The sequence below is a fragment of the Uloborus diversus genome, chromosome 1, assembly GCF_026930045.1.
Source record: "Uloborus diversus isolate 005 chromosome 1, Udiv.v.3.1, whole genome shotgun sequence".
NCBI classification, from domain to species: Eukaryota; Metazoa; Arthropoda; class Arachnida; order Araneae; family Uloboridae; genus Uloborus; species Uloborus diversus.
The window spans coordinates 178630670-178657086 of record NC_072731.1 but is presented as its reverse complement, the minus strand read 5'-3'; positions in this window follow the sequence as shown (position 1 = coordinate 178657086).

Below are 26417 nucleotides of genomic sequence, written 5' to 3'. Positions count from 1 at the left end.
AAGTTCACACAAAATATTTTTTAAAACCGAATAACATTTTGCCGCTTGTAAAATTTTGCATTAAAAATGTAGTTTCTAACCACCCTGCTTTAAAATAAATTTTCCGCATTCATTCGAACATTTATTTCCAAGCTATAGCCATTTATTTGACGTATGACCACTTTGCCCCATTGACCACTTTCCTTTCCCCAGACCCCCACCAGATAAAGAAGTATTCGATTCACTTTTACTTCAGAATCCATGCAGAACAAACTAAATAAGATTAAAAATACAAGTTAGATAATGACTGGATATATACGACGTGATTCCTGATCCAATGGCATCAAACTAGCTGAATAGAGAAAGTTAGTTTCTATAACGAAGAATAATTACCTTGTAAGTATATACAGTCGTAGTTTTTTTTAATGATAATCATTAAAAATTCATTTATTCTATCAGAGTTTTCAACTAATTCTATAAGATTGTGAGGTCAATCGATTTTTATTGGGTAGTGAAATCTCTGCTAGTTTCTTCGTTACCCGTTTTTTGGATGTTGGGGTTTTTCAAGACAAACTCCAGAGAATAGACAGGAAGATTGTTTTTTGCTCAATAATTAATTTCTCTTTCATTTACGCTTTTATTACTAGTTAAAGTACTGTTTTGATAATCTTTCATTGCGAGCCAAAGTATTTCATTCTTTTGAAAATCTGGGAATAATTACATATATTCTAAAAATTAATTTTTGTTAGATTAAGTTCTGAAGTTTTGCATAACCAGTGCATATGCCAAGTCCTGATAGTGGATTAAGACTTAATTTTGTTGCGAGGCCATAAGTTTGAACCCTTTCAACGTTTTGCGCAAATCAGAAAATACAAATCTTGTAGATCCCCAAAAATTTCCTGGTTGATACCCGTAGTTGACAAAGGTCAGCACTCAAAGAAGTTTTTACTAACTTAAGATGAAACAATTTACAATTTTTCCTTTTTTTTGATGAGGTATAAAAATAAATGATCATTAAAGTGTGCTTGCTATTAATATACATTAATTTTAAAAACCTTGATCACGAATTTTCTATCTCTCTTACCAAAACAAGCTGGTTTTATGTGATCGAAAATCGTTCAAGCGAAAGGATTTTTGAAGAGAGAATGAAAATTTGTTGTCCGTAGTCTCCAGTTCTGACTAAAAATTTACGAAAGAAAATACCAGTTTTCTTAACGTTGAGACGTACTCATTCTTAATAAAAATTATACTAGTACTGGTAAAATTTCATTATATTATTGAATAATTAAATTTGCTATTGAATAACAGATCAAGAAAAATTTTGGATTGAGAGAAGAACGTGATTAGTTTGCCAAAAGCTACGTAGTGGAGCTAAAAAGTGATAACTGGTGAAGAAGTATTCGTGTAAATAATTACTGAGAATACATAAGTGACCAACTAAGAAGAGGGATGGGGAGGGGTGTACGAGGGGGGGGGGGTTTGACTGTGCCACTGAAATTTCATGGTTTTTTTTCTCTTTTAGGGGCTCTCCCTTTTAGGGATCATTGTGGTATTTGTCGGTGGGGAAGAGGGTACCATTGCACTTGAACTGGATGGGGTACCGTTGGGGAAGGCACTGCCTACGAGCTCTAGAGTCTTAGATGTATTTGATCTTCATGTGACAAAATTCTTGATTAATTTTGAAAAATTAATTTTTTTCATTGTGGGTGCATTTTTGAAATAGAGACTGCTGTTTTTAACAGATATGTTGATGTTTAAAAAAAAAATCAATTTGTACCAACAAAAAAACTTTAAAATATGAGTTGGACTTTTTCTTGCTAGAACTGGATTACAAAGTTCGTGAGAAACCGCGTGAAACTTTAGAAAAGTTTTAAAATTTTATGGTTAATGTTTAAAAAACATTAACCACAAAATTAAAAAAGTTAGATTAAGTCTTGGTTAGAATAAGAAGGGCATGAGTAACAAAGGTTTGAGCCATTCCACCGTCACGTACGGGACATTTGGACTCTGTTATTTCACCAAAAATTTGTTATAAAGCTTAATATTTTTAAAAAACTGAAGCTATCACATTTTCTTATCTTTACATTTAGTACAAAGAGACGTCAGACGAAGTTATATTTTTATTACATATTTTTGTTGCTTGAAAAAAAAAATAATTTGCAAGCGTCACGTGCGGGACATCTAAAGTCGAATCTCTTACCATTTGTCACAGGATTTAGTAAACATTTCTGCTCTAATAAAAATGCAACAGCAAAACTAAAGGCCTTAAAAGTCAAGGCTCCAATGCAAATGAAACACATATAATTCCCTAAGAAATGATAATTTAAATTGTTGAAAAAATTTATGATGTACAGCGCCACTTGCGGAACATTTACAAATTTTATGCAAGAGCATATTTTTTTAATGTCAAAAACTGAGTCAATACACAAAATAAAGTATTTGCTAAACACTTTATAAGTAAAAAAGTATTTTAGTGAAGCGTATTTATAAATTAGTGAGCTATTAAATGAACTACTAATGAATATGAAATGGAATATATTCTGAAGATTTGCTCTTGTAATTTCACCGGCATTTAAACGAAACTTCACTCAAACCTTCTCTGACGAGGTTTACATCATAAGTTTATCGCTGAATGGCTTACATTATTTTTGAGAAAGGATTTTTTTTCTTGATGTACAACACGATATAGGGCAATTTCTGGGTGTAACAATGCATCTGTTAAGGAATTTGTCATAGTAGAACGGACTCTTTTCTGTAAGCCTTGTATCAAAGCATACTGTTTTCGTGGTGACTGGGGCAAAGCTGTAAGTGCTTTGTGTATAACTTTGCTAAAAAACTGTTTTGAGCGATATGGGGTTGGTATAGAAGAATTCAAGTAACTCGTCGATGGCTCTGACTGTGAGGATGCTGAAGTTGAAACAGAACATCGTTTTTTTTTGCACGCTGCAACCTCTTCCTGTCACGCTCCTTATATATATATATATTTGTTTAATTGTTTTTTTTATTTTTTGTCATGTTCTCTTTCTTCCTACTTCATATTTCATGAATACTTTTATTTTACTTTTATTTTCTTCCTTCTAGAAATTTTGTTTTCCTAACGCTGCTTTCTTTCTCTTCCTTTTCATTCTCTGTGCATTAATAGTTTTAAATTCTTCCATCTCTGTCAAATAAGTAAAAACTTTGTAAATAGTTAAATATTTAGTTCTAACTTCATTAAGTTAATAATAAAGGCATATTTTGAACAAAAATTTCATCGAGATAATGAAAACAATTACTCAAAATCCCCCCCCCCCCCATGCAGCGTTATGTCTGCATTGCGTTGGAGACTTTTTCTGTAACCGAGGGATTTAAGCTTTTTCCTTTTTGGTTATTTTTCCGCAATCTGTCAGGGAAATTTTGCAATTTTTTTTTGTTCAAGTCTGATTGTTGAACACGTGTCACATAACTTTTATTTTCGAGGTAGACCGTGCAAACCCCGGTGACACAGCTAGTAATTAATAATATTTTCTTCTGCCTTCTTCAGAAACAAAAATTAAGTAGTGAAAAAAAGGAAGAAAAATGAAAAGGGAAAACATAATATTTAAAACACAAAATATATTTGTTCCGCAAGAAGTTCTTACGTAGAAAATATAAAAATAGTTTTATTATGTTACTATTATATTCATGCGGCGTTATACGGATGTGTGTTATAGATAATCTATTCTTAAATCAAAAATAATTATTGAAGTACTTCGGGTATTCCGTAATGAAGTTAAACACTTTTAAGATTAAAAACATGTTCCTCATGAAAGATTGATGAGTACATAAAAATATTCGTATATATGTAAAATAAAAATTAGCTGCAACTCCAGAATAATATATTTTAGAATCTTTAACTATGTGGAAAATTTTTCATTCAATATTTTCAAGTTGTGACTGTTTATCTTACGCCTGTTTGTATAACGCGTCATGTGCGGGACAGTTTTGTTTTCAGAATTTTCTCTAACCAAGGTTTATTTAAAGTTCTAAAACTGTCATAACATATAAGGACTGCAATAATTAGCTTTAGAAAAAACAAATACACAAAATAAAAGACTTTACTTTTTATTCTAACGACAAATATTCATCTTTTGCGTCACGTGCGGGACACAAAAATTCAGGTTTTTGTATGTGCTAGTACAGTTATTAATACGAATCTTGGATCTTAAATATTTAATAATACGAAACCAATGAAGTTTAGACTTACCTATAAACTTGATTTTAAAAAATTCAATTGATTGTTTTAAACCGAATCAAAGCTCCAAATTTGACACTGAAATGTAGCATGCTTGCTCGCGACTTTACTCTGTCTTTAGAATACTGTGCTGCCAATCCAGAAAAAAGAAACTTTGATATCTTACTCAAAACATTAAATTTAACATTTTAACTTTTCATAAACACCAAAGTTTTTCATGAATAAAGAGTTTTAAAATTTACCATCGAGTTACCGGTTTCCGTGGAATGGCCCGTTCAAGTATTTAATCGCTTTATAAAAACATTCGGCATCAGTTTCTGTTCGTGAGCAATTTTCTGAGCTCCTAGTGACGTTATATTTTAGCATATTTTGAGCAATCATTACACTTAATACAAAAACTAAAGATCATCCTTAATCTATGCTTGTCAATTAGTAAAGATTTTGAATGTTGGCACTATCATTCTAACCCGTCCTACTGTATGCATTACGCTATCTTATGTTGAAAAAGTGTTTACTTACTTATTTTTTTGCATTTAACGTAAGAAAATTAATAAAATTTGGTATCAGCTTCAGACCAGCCTATATTCATGATGCTTAATTCAATTAGTAAAAATTTTGCTTTTTACCACTATTATTCTAACTCTCTAAATTGTATGTATTAGAATATTTGACATTGAAAAGTATTTATTTTATTTATTATTGATATTATTGTTTTATATTTAACGATAGAGTAAACCGTAAGTTTTTAAAATGCACATAAATAAAACAGATTCAACCGAACAGATGTTCCTGCTCTTTTATAACTTAGAGTTACGTTGTGTTTTTAATTTTTACTTTCTTCCTTTTTGGTACATCTTTATGTAGTTTCTCACGCGTTTAACTGTTTTTAATTATGACGGATTGAAAAATTTAGCTTTTTGTAACAAACTCTTGAACAAATTATGACATTCATAAATTTTAAATAGGCTCTGGGCAAAATATATCATTCTTGCATTACCTCTGTCTAGAACTTGACGTTTCTTATTTAAAAAGAACTTGACTTGTTAGCCATTTACGAAACATTAATTCTTACAATTTAGTTAAAGAAAAAAAGTCTAAATAAGTGAGTTAATTCTTAATAAATTAATTTTTAAAGTCATTTTCGTACATATGAATTTAAGAATTTAGATGCAGTTTTAAAATCATAAAAATGGTCATGAATATTCAATGATTTATTAATTAATTACTATGATAGGATGTATTTTCTCACTGATAATGAAAAGTGCACAGGATGTGCTTAGAATTAAAGTTACCCTGTTTGGACACAAATCGAGCTCTTTTTGATAGACGTAATCATATGTTTTACTTATTGAGGCAGAATGAAATTTGCTATAAGAAAATATCAGTTCAAATGTCTACAACCCGGTGAGAAAGGAGTGTTTAAAGAAGAAGAAAAAAAAATCTAAGAAAAAAAAAACTTTATCACCTAATTTGTTTAACGTGTTTTCCATTTGATTCCACGAGATATTCAAAAAGTGTTGTAGCCTCTTCAACAATAGCGCGAGAGGTATCTCTATCAATTTCAGCAACTAGGCGATGAAAATTGCAGCTGATAAAGAAGCCAAGAAACTCTTATATGGTAGTTTTATTTTTGAAGTGATAACTTTTTATGGGAGGGTAAACCGATTTGTGACATAACGCCCGTAACGGCGCAACTCTCGTCTGGCATTCCTTTCGTTAGTGCATACGACAGAAGCGCGCATGATCGAGAAAATTTTGTTTTTTTACTCTTTGGGTCAGATTTAAGCTTTAAGTGATAGTAGAAAAAGTAATGAAACTAACAGAAGATGTATGATCATCGAAACATAACGCAATCTCCTAACGAAAGGTGAGCTTAATAATACAATATAATACCAACATCATTGTAAACAATATATATTCAAAACAGCATTTAATCTTTAAATTTATTTTCAAATCAAAATCATGTTTGCGATTAGTTATACGTACTAAAAATATCTTGCTTCATTTAGGGTTTTGAACTGTGTTAAGGTGTACATATTTTAAACGAACTTCATCCCCGCAGACTCCGCAACGCAGGGGTTAGGGACGGCCGAGAAAACAAAAATAATAAATAAAAATTTAATTCGTTCATCACAGAGTAAAATCTAAAATGTTTCGTAAGTTTGAGTGTTTTTTCTGATAAACGAAATATTTAGAAACGACGCGTCATTTAATCTATTGTTTTTGCGCCGACATCAAAACTTATGCTTAAAAGTACTCTGAATGGTGATCAAAGAATAAAATTATTTTTCATTTAGAGCAATTTTGAAGTCGGTTCTATTTTTTTTCAAATTTTTTTAAATAAAATTTTAATTAACAAGCACTTTTCTCTCTCTCTCTTACGTATTCAAACGTTCAATATTTATTTACAAATCATTATTTTAGGACTATTCAAATGGAAGTCGTTGCAGATGTGCAACAGCATCAGCAACAGACGCAATAACACTCGCAACAAGAACCAATCAACAAAAACCATATCCAATCAACCCACACACGGTCTTCAAATGCTTAACGCCAAAGAAGACACAGAGAAATGAAAAAAGCTGATAAAATGAATGCCGGTCATCTACATAAATATTGTCACTCCAAACATAGGATTACATGTTAATAATGCTACAAGCTTTAACACGGCTACACAAAACGATATTGGTGAAATGTGTATAGTGGAATGTCTCAATGAAGCAAAGGAACAAATTATTATTGCCAACATATATATGTCTCCAAACAGAAGTATTTCAAGTAGCATTCAATTTATTCATAAACAGCTTTTAAATTATACACAAGAAGGTTCTGCTTTAGTTAATGACGATTATTATACAAATCCTTTAATTTTAACCGGATATATTAATGTTAATTTTGCTTCTGATCGAGCGAAGAAAGAAAGAGCTCGATGTATGCCGAAACAGTGGAAACTTTAAACTATAATTTATCTGTATATTTGACGTATCAATGTGTACGAATAAAAGCTTTGAGTTTTTGAAAATTGTCATTTGAAAGCAATCGCCCCCCCCCCCCCAGGGTGGTTCAAAAATACACGTAAAAAAGATTTTCCTAAATACCAGGACATCCCTCAATATTTTTACACTTGTGGATAGTAATATACGGGAAGAATTTCAGCTTCCTATTTCAATTGAGCTCAACCCCCTCTCTCAAACTTCATACGAATGAAGAGGGGGGTTAAAAATACATTGAACTGAAAAAACAATGCCATATTTTATAATGTACACTAATAATATACATATACATTGCAATAAAATAATTATTTACAAAAAAACAGCTGGGGAAATTAAATATTCCTAAATTTTTGGCATTTCGTATGCTACGACTAATGTTAGATTAGGGGGTCATTGAGCACTCTTAAAATTTGAGTAAGAAGCTAAAAATTTTACAGCTTAATACTATTAGTAAGGGTAAAAAAAAAATAGGGACTGTCCTGGACTCTAGCTGAGAAAAAGTTTTTTTTAGCCAAACTACCCCCTGCCCTTCCGCGTGGTACTCACAGGGGATGCAGGTCTAATAAAATGCCCATAGTTTGAAAATTCTAAAGAACGTCTGACAACCCTATGTACAATAGATTTTAATTGTTTTTAAATGAGATTTTTATAGTCTATGTATCATTTGATAGACGTTAAAGAGTCGCTTGTACAATCTGTTAGGAAAATCTGTAAAATATTAAGATAAATATGTTAAAGGCAGAGGAGAATTAATACGGAACTTACCAGAATTGCTCGTAGAATCTAAAACGACTGTTTATAAATTCTTTGCAGCATACTTGAAAAGTCGATGAAAAATCTCTGTAGAAGTTATAGAGAAAGTAAATAACTGTCATGCTTCTTTCCAATGAAGCTGCTTTAGAGGCTTTACTTATTGAAGACCTAGCGCGATCCTCCGAAATAGCTTCTATTCTTTTGCGAAGTGTTTTTAGAACGTACTTAAGATTAAATTGAAAGACTGAAACCTAGAACAAAACTGCTACATTCATATCATGACACAGATTAAATGTTACTATTGTCTTATTAAATTGCATCTAGTTTTTTGTTTAAAGGAAACGATCTTTCAGAAAAGGTATCGTAACTCAAAGTTCTAGAAATGTAAACACATTTAAATTGCAAAATATTCCTTCCTAGAAACTAGAACTATACTGCCGTGCTAAGCGCAAAAGTTGTATAAACACTTTATTAAAATTGAGTTATTGTCGAAGTGGTTCTTTATAACATGTATTACCTATATGCAATGTTTTGGGGTCAGTTGTGAATAGGATGTATTTTATCAAAAAAATCTGAAAAAGCACATTCTGAATCAAATATACGGCGGCGTAAAATTTTAAACAGCAGTTTTTCTCATTTGGAACTCAGTTGCAGGTATGATTTCTGTGCTTAGCACCGCTGTATACCTCCTCAAAAGTAAAATCATTGCATACAGAGGCTACTAACTGATCGTGTTAATCTCTTTATACAGTGGTGGACAAAATTATAGACTCAATTTTTTTTTCTTTTGTTTCAATTACAACATGACACAGTTTAAATTATTTTCATTGAAGTAAAGATGAATAGTTGAAGAAATAATTATAAAATTAGTACATCTTATCAAATAAATTAAAAAATTCATAAAATTATAAAATTTGCAAATTTAATATTTTATCATTACGTGAAAACTGGACAAAAGTATAAACTCAGAGGTAAAAAATCAAGGATTACGAGAAAGTTTCGTTCCAAAATGTTAATTTAACGCCATAGAATGAATAAATGTTGCCATCAGTGATTGCTAAAAGTTTCGTTTTTGGAAATTAATGAGAAACATATAAATGCACCGCTGGACAAAATTAAAAACTCTTTTTTTTTCATTTTTTCAATCATAATTTAACTCAGTTAAAAAACTTTTTGTTCCAGTAAAGATAAATAACTGACTAAATAGTCCTAAATTCAGTATAACTCATAAAAAATATAAAATAAATAATTTAACTTAAAAAAAATTCTCAACTTTAATACCTTAAGAACACATGAAACCTGGACAAAAGTATCAACTCAAAAGTAAGAAACTCTGAAGTTTGGTAGAATTTTATTCAAATACTTAATCATTTAATAACCAAAAATGAACCAATGCTGAATTACAAACTTACAATACTGCATAAACACAATTATAAGCTGACAAAATTTTAATTTTTTTTTGAGTTTAATTAAGTTACATTTGCACTTACTTCAGTAAAACAAAAGCATAGATTTAGGAAAATGTAATTTTGCTATTAACATAGATATTTTAAAAAAAAATCATTATTTGAAATGTTTTAAAAATTAACACTGCATTAAATCTAGCCATTAGTGTAAACTACAAACTTTTAAAAACGAGTTGGACCCCAGTTTTCTGAATTACCTCGAATATGCGGCTGGGCATATAGATTTCACAAGAGTTTCCGACAGCTGCAGTGGCATATGGTTCTATGCTGAAAGTATTGCCCTTTTTAATTCCTCTGTGGTTTGGTACTGGTGCCGATCATGATAAACTTTGCGAACCGTAGTCCTCCAAAGATTTTCAATCGGATTAAGATCCAGACTACGAGCTGGCCATTTGATAACTTTGATACCCCAGCGCTTGAACCATTCTTTTGTACTTTTCGCTGTGTGTACACTCGCGTTATCTTGCTAAAATAACCAGTTACCTCCAGGAATCAGATGAGCAAAAGGTAAAAGACGATCTTCCAGTATTAATTGGTAATCTTCAGCGTTCTATCTTCCATTAAGAAATGCCAATCCTGCTTTACCATGCTGAGAGAGTTATTTATCTTTACTGGAACAAAAACCAAGTTAAATTATGATTGAAAAAATGAAAAAAAAATGAGTCTATAATTTTGTCCAGCGGTGCATTTCTATGTTTCTCATAAATTTCCAAAAACAAAACTTTTAGCAAACACTGACAGCAACATTTATTCATTCTATGGCGTTAAATTTACATTTTTGAACGAAACTTTCTTGTAATCCTGGATTTTTTACCCTTGAGTTTATACTTTTGTCCCGGTTTCACGTAATGATAAAATATTAAATTTGCAAATTTTCTAATTTTATGAATTTTTTAATTTAACTGATAAAATGTACAAATTTTAGAACTATTGCTTCAACTATTCATCTTTACTTCAATGAAAATAATTTAAACTAAGTCATGTTGTAATTGAAACAAAATAAAAAAAATTGAGTCTATAATTTTGTCCACCACTGTATTCAGCCGTTTTAACTGATATTTCGCAATGCAGTATAGCCATTTTGTGATAATAAATAAAATTAATGCCCTTTTTTTAAGGGTGGTTTACCTTAAGAACACTGACCACCATCGAAGTGAGCAGTAAATAGTACGATATCTCTGAAGAACAAAACAGGATTTTTTTGAAATAATCTTTCACTTTTAGTTTTTGCCCGAAATACTCACTTTTCTTTCTTGCAAAAATAACTGGACTAGTAATCATTAGAAGTAAAATAGTGTATTTGCAAACCTAGTTAAATAAATCACTCGAAAATCAATCGTCAAATAAAATTTAAGCGTTTTCTATTTTCGACAGTTTTATCTATCAAATCAAACAGTAAGCTTCTTTAAGAGTCTTATTTTCTTATTTAAGGAGTAGTTTTACGAAAAAACAGAAATCCTTCTGGCTCCTTTCTATCTTCCTTTCCTGTTCTCTAAAGAAGTTTTTTTTTGTGTTCTTTACGAGACGTAAAACAATTCTACGAGATTGCGGTTAAATCGATCTTAACTTGCTTCTTTACTTAAGAAGTTATTTCACTTGAAGAATTTCTTCAGCAAAATAAAATGTGTGAAGCTTCCTTCAAAAGTTTCGTGGAACAGCGTAATAAAAAAAAACTGTTCTTGTCATAAATATCCGAAGCATATTTATGATATCCAAAATTATATTTACTTTTCTTTTTTTAGAGTCTTTTTGCATGAAGAATAGGATGATAGTAATACCATGAATGAATGGGGTTAAACTCAATATTTCAGAGCATAAAGCTTTTCCTTTTTTGAAGTTGCGTTTTTTCTGGAGAGATGAGGGTGCAATTTTAGCATGCAACAGATCTGTCGCTTAGAGTGACGTTATAAATTGGAGCTTTTGGAATAGTTTTTCTTTCAAATCCATATAGAAAAACTAAGGGAGCATACGTCGGTTTGGGGTTCGAGATTTCTAACCTCTATAATACCATGTGAGATTTTAATTCATTTTTAAAAAAAATATTTGTTGCAATATAATAGATAAACTTTGAAGCCGCAACATTAATTTCAAAAGTTTTTGACAAATTCAGGGATTATTTTATAATACGTCAGCAATGTACTTTAGGGTGGTTCAAAAAAACTTTTTCTCAGCTAGAGTCCAGGACAGTCCCTATTTTTTTTTACCCTTACTAATAGTATTAAGCTGTAAAAGTTTTAGCTTCTTACTCAAATTTTAAGAGGGTGCTCAGTAACCGCTATATTTAACATTATCCGTAGCATAGAAAATGCCAAAAATTTAGTAACATTTAATTTCCCTAGCTGTTTTTTTTTTCGTAAATAATTATTTAATTGCAATGTATGCGCATATAATTAGTTTGGGGGAGGGTGTTGAGCACTCTCTTTCAGTTGAAATAGGAAGCTTAAATTCTTCCAGTATATTACTATCCACTAGTCTATAAAAATTGAGTGCGTCCGGGTAACTAGGAGAAACTTTTTTACATGTATTTTTGAACCACCCTAATGTAATTATACTTTAAAGATGCTTTAATTTCACTTGAATTACAAGTGACATTATTTTCACTATATAGGGTCTGTCGGGGTAATTTGGGTATAAAAATGACCTACTTTGAACTTTCCAGTCCTGTAATAAATTTATATATACATATTTTTTTCTTATTCTTCTTTCAGCTTAACATTATGACTTTCCAGAATAGTTTTCTACAAATTACATGTTAATAGATCCATTTGAATATAAATGGCAAATATAAGTTTCACTATACCCAAATTACCCCGTGGATGGGGGAATTTGGGTATAGTGCTGGTTATAGAGCAAAACATAGCCTAATAACAATCTTATTCAATGTTTTCAAACATAGGTTGAATTTAGGCACAATAAAAATAATGGGATAGTATGAATACTAATCTTTTTAAGTATGAAGGTGGATTTTAGACTGAAAATAGCACAACATGACAAACCGTTAATGGACGGGAAGTAGTTTTTCGTTACAGAACATTTAAGCAAATTTAAACAACCTTTCAATTTATTTTTAGCATATATACCTTAGGTAGAGAGGATGCACATACTTGCCTATGTTTCAAGTTCAATAAAATTATTATTTGTCCTTCTTATTAGTAAAATGTAATGTATACCCAAATTACCCCATGTTTTAAAATCATTAATTACATGAAAACTAATTTTGTTAAGTGTTTCAATTCAAAGCCAAATTAAAGTAAACATATGTAATGTCTAAATACCTTAACTTGAAAAACGTAGGGTCGCGGGTTAATTAGAAGCACTATTTGGAAGTGGTTGGTTTGTATTGCATTGACATCACCAAAAAGTTTAACTTATTTTTTATCAATTTCAAAAAGAGTGTTGGCAACATTTTTTCAGCATATATTTACGGGTTAAGAGGATGTTTATAACTGTGAATTTTTGTAGGTGCATCAAATGAATAGTTTTCATTTTATTCAACCAAATATAACTCATACTCAAATTACTCCGACTACCCAAATTACCCCGACGGACCCTAATAATAAAATAAAGTCAAAAGTATTGTAAAGCTATCTCTGAGGCTGTCCCATATCCAAGATAAGATACAGCACATTACATCCATGGCACGTTATCAAGTCATTCCAGAACCCGGGGGTTTGCACCTTGTTAACATTTTCTTTAAAAATTTCTAATAGGTATTTTTTTTCCCTTTTACAAAAAAGGAAGTATTGTATTCGCGAAAAAATTTTCACTCAAAAATCGACCTTAATTTCCATTTTACTCACCCCCGAATAAATACTGAGTTTTTTTTCTACTCGACCACACGTGGATAAGTGCCTAAGAACGTATAGACACGCGAAATATCCATTTTGACATTCCCCGAGTTAATTATAACGCCTTTTCTCGAGACGTCTGTATGTACGCATGTATGTATGTGCGTATATGCGTATGTATGTCGCATAACTCAAGAACGGTGTGTCCTAGAAAGTTGAAATTTGGTACGTAGACTCCTAGTGGGATCTAGTTTAGCACTTCTCCTTTTGGTTGCATTCAAATGTTCCAAAGGGGGTCTTTTGCTCTATTTTTTTGGGGGGGGGGGGGAATCATTGTTAATTTCTATGTAAACTCAAATGGTGTGGACACTTGGTGGACACTTGGCAATATATCGCCAGTCTTTTGATCGCCAAGTTTTTTCGCCAACTTGGCGACAAATCTGGCGATTTTTTAAAAAATCTGGTTTTAATTTGGCCACTGTTGGTGATATTTAGAGAGTAAACTATTGAATCACATTAAAATTGCCAATAATGGGAAAATGACATTGAATTGGAGTAAAAGGAAGTCATGTGAGGCACACATCAGTTCGTTATAATTATTTTCAAGCTAATATTTTACATAAGTTGCTTATAAAAGAGTTTCTACACCCTTTAATTTTGTATGACATTCGGAATTTTCTTTTCTGCACTATAGGAAGTTTGCATCCATTTTCTCAACTAATTAGAACGGAAACTATTGTATAAGAGTTTTTAATTCAGCGAAAGTCCCTGGTTATACTCAGTTCAAGCTCGGTGCTAAAGAGCAAAATGTTTCTGGTGACCACGAATTTGAAAACGAATTTTTTAAATGCCGTTTTGCTATGCGCAGGAAACTGCCCCTTAGCAAATACAGCAGCGAAATTTGCTACAAACTAATTCGAAACCTAGACTTTTAGGCGTTTTTTAAAATTATTTCGTTACTCCTATTTTTATCTAGTTTTGTTTCTTCCGATGGGAGCGGGACTTAATATCGTTCTAAACTAATCCATGCTCAAAAATGTGATTAGTTTTGATAATTGAATGCAAAACTAAAATTTAACGTACTAGTATTAAATCAGAGTACGTACTCTGGTTTAATACTAGTTTCATAGCGTTGCGAAATTTTCCGCTGCATGCTGAAATTATACACCTCTTTTTACTAAAAAATTAAATTAAAAATTCATAGGATTTTACGAATCTAAGATGCAAATGATCTACACTCGTGTAGTTGGTGTGTTTATGTTTGATATTGCACTATTTTTTAGTGTAGGTGCCTGAACATTATCTTTCACTTCAAAAAACCTTCGGCAGACACTTTATCACAACTTGGGTTATTTACAGAACTAATAACTTTCAATGTAAACACGCATTCTTGTGCAAATCTTATAATCAATAGTCTTATAAGCACTTAGCAAAAATGATATAATTAGTTTTGTTCATGATTTCACGTCTGTGTTTGTCACCCTAAAAAGTACAAGTACATTCCTGAAATGCCAACCATTAAATTCTAACCCTCTGGAAAAGTGAGAACGAGTTGCTGATCTTAGCAAGGTTGATAACTACAATACATTAAATGAAAGCATTTACATCAGACGTTGTCAATTGCAGAAAGCCAGTATAACGTAAACAGCGCTTATGACTAAATTTGGTTATAAGGGGGCATTTATTAATTATGTAAGGGTCCCGACGGGGAGGGGATTTTTTTTTTACCAAAAAAGATTTAATTTAATAACAGTGAATTTAATAACGATTCCAGTGGTGTAAGATTCGTTATTTCATTATTGTGAAAAATGGAACCTAACGCAAGAATAGGGGGAATGGTTTTGAAAAACCTTACGTACCCATAAATGAGGGGAAGGGGATCAGTAATTGCCAAAATCGTCCTGACGTAATTAATGAATGGTCCCTAAAACTCAAACGAGATACGAGAAATGTTTCTTATACCAAGTGTGACGATTTCTTTTCTAATGTTGTTTCATTTCCTTACTTGGTATTTTATTAAGACATGGTAGGATAACTAATGTTTTTGTAGAACATTAATACAAAGTTGGTTACAATAATTTATTGATTTGCGTTCAACAAGACACAGTTATGCTAAAAAAAAAGAATCTGCTTAGGTAAACTAATTTTACTATCTTGAATCATGACTATGACTCCTGTAAATTTAATTTCATAACGTTTATAAATCTATTGGCAGACTTTTTAAAATATTATTTAATAATTTATAACAAACAAAGCGAATCATTGATTATTGAAATTTTGCAACTTTATAAGATATTTTTGTTCTTTTTTTAGAATAAATAAAGAAAACTCAGGAGTAGAATTCAGCAATGACTCTGAAACCTCTTTCTAGGTGATTTGGAACAGGTAAACTGCTTTTTGAAACGTCTAATGGACAATCTGAATTTTGATATTGCACAAAATTAACTTTTCAAAAATAGTAGCTTTACTTGCTTCGCAACTACTTATTTCACAGAAATTTTCAACAATTTTCAACAATCAACACAGCAATTTTCTTCAGCTCAATCTAAAACGATGAGTTAAATTTAAAAGTTAATGCTTTATTTATGTTGAAATTAATGAAGTTGTGCCCTTACTGATTTGCTATTATTCATAGTTATTTCTTGCAAATTTGTACTTAATTTTTCGGGATACATTGACAAAATATGATTAGCCAGGAAAAAATGTAGAATCTAGTCTTCATGAACCAAAGAAAACTTTAAAGATCAAAGAAATTTTACTCTGCTAAATATTCAACTTAGATGCAACTGCAACTCTCAAAACTATATCAAATATCAGAGGTTTAAACATAATTTAAAATGAAAAAAAGTTGTTATGCAAGCAATGTTTCTCGCATAAATAAAAATAAACAAAATCATAAAAAAACTCTACAAAGCTGCTTCTTCATCAGCAGGTGGGAGCAGCATACCTAGAATCTCTTCTACCCCAGCGTATTCTAATACAGGTATAGGACAAAATAATAAGAACACCTGTGAAAAAATGAAATTTTTTATTAATAAGGGTTAATGCTTCTGCCGGTGTTTGCCAGACGAACACATGTCCGATGATCTGGAATGAAGTAAATGATGACTCGTCAGACCAAATGACTTGTTCTTATTTCAGTTGTGTCCAGTTTAGGTGGCCTCTGCACCACTGTAGTCTCTTCATTGCATTTTGCGCTGAAACTAACGTTTTTTAAATAGCTACTCTGCCATGAATGTGCGCAGCATGCAACTCCCGTTGGATAGTTTTCATTGATACGGACGGGGCTCTGAAGGTGGGTATTCATTTCGGACGTCATATACGCCAGTGTAGTCTTGCGTTGTCTGGAGAAAATCGTCTTCAACACTCGTCGTTCACGATTCTTAAACTTCGACTTGCGCCTACTGTTGTGTTTCGCTGGAGACAAACAGAGATTTGTATAGACTGTCATAACCCTAGATACAGTGTTCATTGAAACACCCACAAGGCTGGCTGTTCTAGAAACTGACGCTCCAGCTACACGATCTCCAATGATACATAATCCTGTTTTGCTAAATACAGTTTTTAGTTTTTTCTCGTAAACCTCATACTGACAAATGCTTGATTTATACCTTCCCAACCACCACCACTATGTGGCAAACTGCTGCATCACGTGGCGGTCGTTTAGTAGATGATCGAAGAAAGACTCCATTTTAAATGGGTGCTCCTATTATTTTGTCCTATATATATATATCGTCGCCTCAGAGCAACAGTAAGGCATATATATATATATATATATATATATATATATATATATATATATATATATATATATATATATATATATATATATATATATATATATATATATATATATATACTGACAAAATAGTCCTGAATTCGGTATAACTGATAAGTTTTATGAAACCATAAATGTATCGAATCAATTTGGCCGGCACGTTGTCTGATATGGATCGTACAAGCTCTTATTTCCCTATAGAATTATTTTTCACAATTTAATTTTTTTTTTTGAATGTAAACAAAATTATATTTACTAAGCATTTTAAGCTTACAGAACAAAAATATTTAATGTATCGTCAATATGAAATTTATGTTAACTCGACATATAAATCAGAAATTCGTAAACGAGATTACTTTAGTTCAAAAATGGAAAGCAAATCTATTTCATATTCGCGTACCAAAATCGATTATATAGTCGATGCGAAACATTTACGAGTCGTAAAAATGTTAAATCATCACTGTTTCTGTAAAATGTGTTCCGCGTCTCTGCGGCTCGCTTTGATTGAAATTCCATTAGTAACTGAAATTTCCATTTCTTTGGAGGATATTTATTTCTTTGGTAAATCATAATGCATATCAAGTGAATAATTTCTTTTGAAATCATAAAATGGACTGCATAATGGAAAATATATTTTATGTCATAACTGCATTGCATACAGACAACAAAATTTTGTGAATAAAAAAATCTTAAAGTGCTTGAAGTACAAAAATGCCAATCGGTATCGTTGAACCGCAATAATGCACACATTTCGGTATTCAATTAATCATAGATTTATTGTAGTCACTTTAGATTTATTTTTTGTATAATGCTTTAAATATTCAATATATTTATTTAAAACTGTAACTTTTTCTTTTTGTATTTTAAAGATTATGCATATAAAGAAAGAAATTTTCATGTTATGTGCTTGCTTAAGTAATTGGTGTATATTTAGAGCTTCGAAAATTTTACGAACCAAGCTGCTATTTATTTGGTTATAGCGTGAATTCATACATAATATCGTTAATATTTTTACAATGTTATGAAACACGTAGTTGATCCCAGTAAACAAAAATGTGATTAATGACCAAGGTATGTTCAAACATTGGACAACGTTATGTTTTAGGGTGTAACAACTCGCTCATTTATGGTTCGCTCCAATCTTTGTACATCCATAAAATGTCTCATTAAAACGAAAAAATATCGTTCCACGTAAAAATTCAAGTTTATGTTATGTAGGCAGTTGTTTAACAAAAAATAGCAAACCAATCTTATTGGGAAGAAAGATCTCTAATAAGACTAACTCAACAAAAAATGCGAAAACTAACTATCAAACTAAGAAACATTGAAAAATTATTTATTTTCAATATAAAATCATATTGAACCACATTTGATAAACTCAAAAACATTATCGAAAAGGCCATATTTACGTGAATGAAAAGGAGAAGATCAATCGTTATATTCGGGGCTTTGATAAGTCGTGATTTTTTTGTTTTTTAGTCACTCCTGCAGACAGTTTTTGCACAGTTATGTAGCACTGGATCATATGCTCCACCCGACCCTTCAGTGTATTAATAAGAACACAGGAGTCCTAGTAGTGCCAACTATGGCTTTATTGGACTACAGTCTATTTTTTTAGAGTTATCAAATCACAAGAAAAAATCACGATACACAGTGGCATTTTTCTTTTTGAATTCATCAACTAGATGAATAAAGCTTTTTAGAACAATTAAAAACTTTTTTATGCTAATAAACCTACAGTGAACCATGTAGCAACAAAAGTTTTTGTAAAAGAGGATCAAGACACTTTGACAGGACTCCTTCGCAACAACAGTTGGCCTTATTTGCCGCACCCACCTTACAAGTTATTTCCAAAACTTGATACTCATATTATCATGTTTTGTGCTTTTTCAAAAATATTTTTCATTATGATAAAATCATGCAGTTCTTGTTAATAGAATCTCAAAATTCAATTGGGATCTACTAAGGTTCGTTGCTATATTTCATGTAAGTAGTCATGATTTGATTTTAAATGATAAATACAACTTGTTAAGTACCATGCCGGACAATGTAAATGGGGCAAAATGAAAAAGTTTATTTCATTTATTTGTTTATTCATTTCTTATGTTATTTACATATTCATTAATTACCTCAGTTACATTCACGCATATATTTATTCAATCATTTTCTTATTCATTCAGTGTTTTATGCAGTCTTTTTTTACTCCTAAATTACTTAATTTATTTATTTACTCATTAATTATTTAGTATATATATTTATTCACTTATAATTTTATTCATTTTTTAATTTATTCATTCATCAATTTATTTATTCATTCATATGTAAAAAAAACTTTTTATAATTTAGTCGAAAACATTTCATTAGAAAAATATCTTAGTTACCAATTTCCCCCCGCGTATGGGAGCAAAGAAATAATTTTCCACTTTTAGTTAAAGGTTCAAGCATATTGTTAAAAATGAAAAGTAATATTTCAATGTAAGATTTAATATAAAATATATAATTTAGTTCTCACTTTTTCCCCATCTGCGCGGCAAAACAACAATTTTCAACTTTTAGCTGAATTTTCAAGTATTTCTAAAAATGGAAAGTTATATTTTAATGTTTACTATGAAATATAAAATAGATTGTTATCTCTTTATGTACTGTAATTTTCAGAACTAATGTTCAATTTGAAAACTGTATGTTATCCTAACTAGTTCACTTTGCCCTATGTGATTCAACTAAATTTAGCTTCTTATCTTACATTCCATTCATTTGCTTTTTTAGCAGATTTTATTTCTTTTCTAGTCCCGAGTAAGTTTAATTCGTTACATTTAATATATGACTCTAGTTATTACTTCTAAACAAGCACGACACCTGCATTTACAGCCTTTCAACCAAAAGATATCACCTAATGCTGTGGTATTCTTCTGAAAAGGCTTTAGTTTTTCGTCTAGAATTTCAATTTAATGAAACTTGCGTGAGTCTTTAAAGAGAAATCAGTGCAGTTACCAAATTGCGTTTTTTCTCTCTAGCTATTTCGTTAGTGGTATGAACACTTTCAAGAACTTTTTAAGATGGGAACAAGAATATTTTAAAGCGCCACTTAAGAGTAAATTTGTTACATTAACTGCATTTAGTAATTACAAGGATTTTGTTAAGTTTTGATCAATATTAGATGCAGACAAATTAAAACGCTTAAGTTATTTTTCTTACGTGGAACTGCTCTTAAACAGAGATTATCGAAAGTGGAGCATAAAATGTATTCATTGTTTTATTTTTAAAAAGCTTTTCTTTCTGGCACGCATTTGCTTTTTTTTAAAGGTTTTTCAAAAGCAAATTGTACTACAAAATACCTCAAAGAAATTCTTCAAGCTGTCGCTGATATCTCGTGCACCTGCCTTATAGCAATTCTTGCTTTCAGCAAATATTTGTCTCAAAAAAAGAAAGGAAAAAAAAAAAGATCAGCAAACAGAACTCTCAAGCTACTATTTTTTTCAATTTTTTTCTTCATCAGAGGTATTTTCCATACCAAATAAAATAGTTTTTTTACAACTTCTCAAGACATAAGGTAATGCACTAGTAGTGGCCACAGTTAAGCATATTTTATGTCTCTTTTAAACTGTGGGTCTACAATATTAATTCAAAATTTTTAGCTCAATAAACGTATTATAGTCCAACTATTCCTGAATCGTCCCATTTTCTAAAAATGCCAGTATTTAAATTTTTTCAATTTTTTATCCATTTTTCCTAAATTTCAAATTTGATCCAATAGTGGCCACTCCGAAATCTGAAATTTTCAGTAGTGGCCTCATGCATGAGTCAGTAGTGGCCATCTGACATCCTTTCCTTAGAATTCACATTACTCACTTTAAATTCAAATAACTGATGGATAAAATTGATTCAACATGATAGTTACATTAAGTACCAATATATTAATCACATTTTTATTGTACATTTCTTTCTTCAAAGTACATACGTACTTAGGATAAAATAAAAAGTTTTTAGTAGAAAATTTGTATTTGTATTTTTTGTGCGCTAATGTAAAAAATAAAGTAAAAGAAAACGAATATACTTATATAAGTATTCTGCATATGAACTTTGGTAAGTATGAACTGAATAATTATTATCACTATGAAATCTTTACTAATAAAAAAGCTGAAAGTCTGTCTGTATATCTGGATCTCTGTCTGGATGTCTTTGACGCGCATAGCACCTAGACCGTTCTGCCGATTTTCATGAAATTCGGCACAAAGTTAGTTTGTAGCATGGGGGTGTGCACCTCGAAGCAATTTTCGAAAATTCAATTTTGTTCGTTTTCTATTCCAATTTTAAGAACATTATCCCGAGCAAAATTATAAGATGGACGAATAAATTACCAAGTTATCATAACGTGGAACCGTAACATGGGCAAGCCAATTGGCGAGAAATCACCATACATTATTTGTAAATACATAGGCGAACCAAAAGACCTTTTAATTTTTCTACTACGGTCAAAGCCGTGCGGGTACCACTAGTACATAAGAAAGTAGTAAGTACACAATTCAATGTAATTATAGGACAATTTGATTCCTACAACTTATCAAGGTATACCAATGGATATAGGAAATTGGTAACATAAGTTTTCAATACTACTAAAGGCATGGTCTCCATGCACCTAGAAAGTCAGGGATTTTGGCTATGATCAAAAATGGTCATGGAAAGTCATGATTTTCGGCAAACAGTGCTCAAAAATCATGGAAATTGACAATTGGTCATGGATTTTGAGTTCAAGAACATGCATATTCATCGAATTCTACACATTAGCTTAAACTTACGCATCTTGGCCGTTTTTTACGCTATAACGTGTTAATCCCAATTTTTCACACATTTCTAAATCCGATTGCATCCGCTTCTTTAATACTCGCTTATTTTTCTTTTCCTTGTGATTTTACCTTTTGGACATTTATAATTATGTATTTAGCATTATTTTTAACCCTTCTTATATGTCTTATTTTGTAGTTGAAGACTTTTAGACTTCTAATTTCGCCGATCGCATTCGATGCAAAAATTTTAAGTCATCCGTGTTGATTCAAGAGACTCATAAAAATTATCATTAATTCTCAGCTATGTCTTAAGTTAACGAAGATTTTAGAAAATGAAATTAGTCTGAAGAATTAATTACGGACGTTTTGTACATCGATAAAATACAGAAATCAGGGAATTTTCGAAGGAAATTTTTTTTTTAAAGTCCGTAAATGTTACATATTTCATAACTTCGGAAATTTTACAACATTTGTAACCTATCATAAAACTTTGGCGGTAAATTTCTGGTATTGTCTGGTAAATTATTTTTTAAGTACTTGAATGTTCTATTTTTTTCTGATTATTTATGCTATTTATTGTAAACATAATTTTAGTAACTACTAAATTATTGCTAAGCACAGATAATTTAGAAAACTACTACTAGTACCATGCTCCTATTTTTATTCGGTAAGCTTTGAAGTTTTATCCGGTAAACTGATAATTTCCCCCTTTCCAAAAATTTGAATTTTGGCGTCCCTGACTATTAGCAGTCATAAATAAATATGAATCAATAGATTATAAATTGCAAAACACATACTTACTGACATGATTTAGACTACCAAAGAGAAAAATTGTTCCATAAACAAGTGTTATAACTGGTAATTTTATATATCATGGCATTTTCTAATTTTACTGTGTGTGACTTACTTCTAATAAGTGTTTTACTTTAAAAAAATCTGTATTTTCAAGAAATGATTGCTTAAATCTAAGAAATTAAAAATTATCTGCTTTGCTTAGAAAAAGGGATAACTTCGATCAAGCATTATGCCCTTCCCCCTTCAATTTTTTTACCTGCTCAGCAAGCGGGTTGCAATCTCTCTCTCGGTTCTAGTAGAATGTTTCCCCTCTTTTTGTACTAGCCCGCCAAATTCCTGTTTTTTTTTTAAACCAACAAACTATTTAATAATTTCCCCCCCCCCCGTGATATGCGCCCCTAGGCAAGGGTGTATGGGCCTAGGGGATGGCTTGTTGAGTAATCCGGGCCTGTCCATAGAACAGGCAAACGCATTAGCAGTCGCCACAGTGAAGCATATTTTTATGACTTTTTTAAACTGTGGGCCTACACTATCAATTACCATATTTGAAACTCAATGAGCATATTATAGCCCTTCTCTTCCTTAATCGTCCCATTTTTTAGAAATGCCAGAATGTCAATTTGTTCAATTTTTTTCAAACCTCAAATTTAATCCATCAGTGGCCATTATATAATGTACATGAGTCAGTAGTGGCCAAATTGCTGTTTAGAAGTGGCCACCAGGTGGCCACTACTAGATCACACAATAATATTATGTCAGAAATGAGGCAGGTTTTTATGTAAAGAGATTACAACTTATTGAAAGGAAAACCGAGTTGATTTTATGAGAAACCTTCCTGATTCAGTAGTGGCCACTCGGTGACCACTTTTAAATTTCCCAACTTTTTTGGTACCAGTAGTGGCCAGGTAAACTGCCAGCCAAGAAAGCAACTATTTCAAGTTGAAAACGCTCCAAACATGATCTTTCACATTTCATAACATGGTTACAGCTCTAAAAATATTATTTTTGAGCATTGTTCTATTCATAATACGACACATTGTTTATATACCTCGTTACGGAGAAGGGTTAGAAGACAACTGAAAAAACATCGACAATCCAGGCGACCGTATTAAATAATTGATAACAATTTTCCATGATGCTCTACCTACTCCTCCTTGAACTGCCCACTACACTATAACCTGAGGTCTACCTCCTGCAAGTTTGAATCCACTGGGACCCTCAGAATCTTTATTTTTAAAATATAAACCTTAAAGTGGCCACTACTGAAGCAGTGGCCACTACTGGTGCATTTACTTTACTTCTTTTGAGAAATTTTTTCTAAAGTTATTATTAGTTTCTCTGCCAGAGAAGCACGTCCTGCGAACTAACTGTAGTTGGAGCAAACGTAACCTGGAAGCACTGTGAAGGCGACACAGATTCTAATCACAGCATTAAAGCGCTGCCATGTTAGGTTTGCCCACCCAAAGTTAGCTTCTATGTCGCCTGACTTAACTTTAAATTTTATTGCAACAATTCAACTTATTTTTCAAGAAATGTGCAACTGCATACCCATTTTATTGAAGCAGATGCATTAATAAAATAATGACACATTCTGAAAAAAATATACTAAAACATTCCATTGCAATTTTTGAATAAGAGTAATTACATTTTTGAGGACCATGGAACAGCAATATCTCTTGAGTTAAAAAAATTTCATAAGTTATCGTATACAAAAAAAAAAAAAATGTTCATGTTTTGAGACATCGTAATTGTAATATTAGCAAAAGTAAATAAATGCATCAAAAATGAGATACATCTGCATTCATACTGTTATGCTTCCACTTTTATTCAAGATTACTTTTTAAATGCATGATAAATGAAGGTAATGTCATGAGTTCAGGCATTGAGAAGCAATAGGATGCCTCCTTCCCTCCAGTGCCAAAATAAAAATCTTACTAAACTAAAATTAGAAACTAAAATCAGTAGAGATGGAATATGAACCTCTCCTCTGTCTCGGGGCAAGAGATGGTACTAGTAGCCCTGGTGCATTATTTAGAAAGAAAATCAATGAAAGTCTACCTAGGACTGAAATTTTAAACTCGTTTTTCTCAAAACTTAAACATTTTCATTTACATCCCTTTGCGTCTCACTGCCTCAAGTATACAAACATTTCTGAATTGAATAATAAACTAGTCATTAAAAAAAAATGTTGTAGTTTTCCTTATCCTATGGACTATATTGACATGAATGTCCCATCCATTGACACAACATCTACTGAACCAATTTTTGGAAATTTGTTATGCATTTTATTTACATTGTCAATTAATAGTTTTATGCATATACTTTTTCCCATATTACACGGCCCTTAAGGGGTTGACACAATCTTAAAAACTACATAAATAATTTTATAAACCTTATAATTTTAAACATCTTTTAAATTTACAAGCGAGATAACTTGTACACGGGTCATAATTACGACTGAGGAAAGACGACTATCGCTAAATAAACTCGGACCTAATACGGTTATCCATCGGCAATTAACGGCGGAATCCAGTACAATTACGACTAACAAATCATTCTGCATTACAGTTCATTTGATTAAAGAGAGAATGATGGCAGAGAGCATAAGTGGATGCAATTATGCTGATTAAAATTAACCACCTTATATATTCGAGGAGAAGGAGCATGAATTGTTGGGAAGGAATGAGGGATTTATTTTTCAAATTTTACGTCTGTCAAGGTGAAAACAGTTGGCAGAGCAGATTTAGGTTTGTTCCGCAATCAAAACCGAACAATTATTCAATTTTTATGCTGAAGACAAGTAAAGTACATACACCCAAATCTGTTTTTGTGCGGTGGATAGGGATCGCGTAAAAAAAAGCCTTAAAAATATCATTCGAAATTTTACGAGTCGCTATAAAACATAGTTTTCACAACACAGTTAAAAATAATTTTTTTATGCCATGGATAAGGACCGCATAAAAAAAAGTCTCACGTAGAAAATAACCCCAAAACTTACGAAATAACTAGGAATTGCTTCTTTAAAGATCCTAAAAAGTAAAAATAAGCCAAGTGATGATAATTTTGCCGAATCGTTAGGCAAAATTTCCCGAAAAAAGAAATTTTTGGGAGGTCACAGTAAGCTTCCATCGAGGTGTCCTTGTCGCACTTGTAGATATTACCTCGCACATGTTTGATAAATTAGCTCGTAAATTGAGTCCCAATCTGATTGAAATTTTTTTATATACCTCACAAAAAAAAATAAAAAAATAATTTTCACATCTTAAATTCAAATTATGTTAATAATCACGTTTTTTTGCGTGTGTGCAGGCATGTGTGTGTGTGGGTATGTAGGCGTACGTGTTTGTGTCTGTGTGCAGGCATGTGTGTTTATATATATGTGTATGTGGGTGTCTGTGTTTGTGTCTGTGTGCAGGCGTGTGTGTATGTATGTGTGCGTGTATGTGTAGGCGTGTGTTTGTGTCTGTGTGCAGGCATGAGTATGTGGGTATATGTGTGTATATTTGTGTATGTGTGTGGGTATGTATATATATATGTGTGTGTGTGTGCGCGCGTAGGCATGCGTGTGTGTTTGTATGCGTGTAGGATATGGACGCAATCTGGAGAAGGTTTTCGCTAGAGGAGCACATCGAAATCAGTTGTAAGTTTCGACCAAGCGGGAGAGGAGGTTACAGTTTTTTTAGCCTCCATCTCCAACCCACCATTGACACTCCACTATAAAAAGTGTATATATTTATGCAAATATAATGCATATTTCAATTCCCAAAAGTATTGAAGCATAAAAATCTCCGAAATTTCGGTTGTATCTAGAGTAAGTTATGTATTCATGAGGGGGGGGGGGGGGGCTATAGTCCCCTCAGGCTGAGAA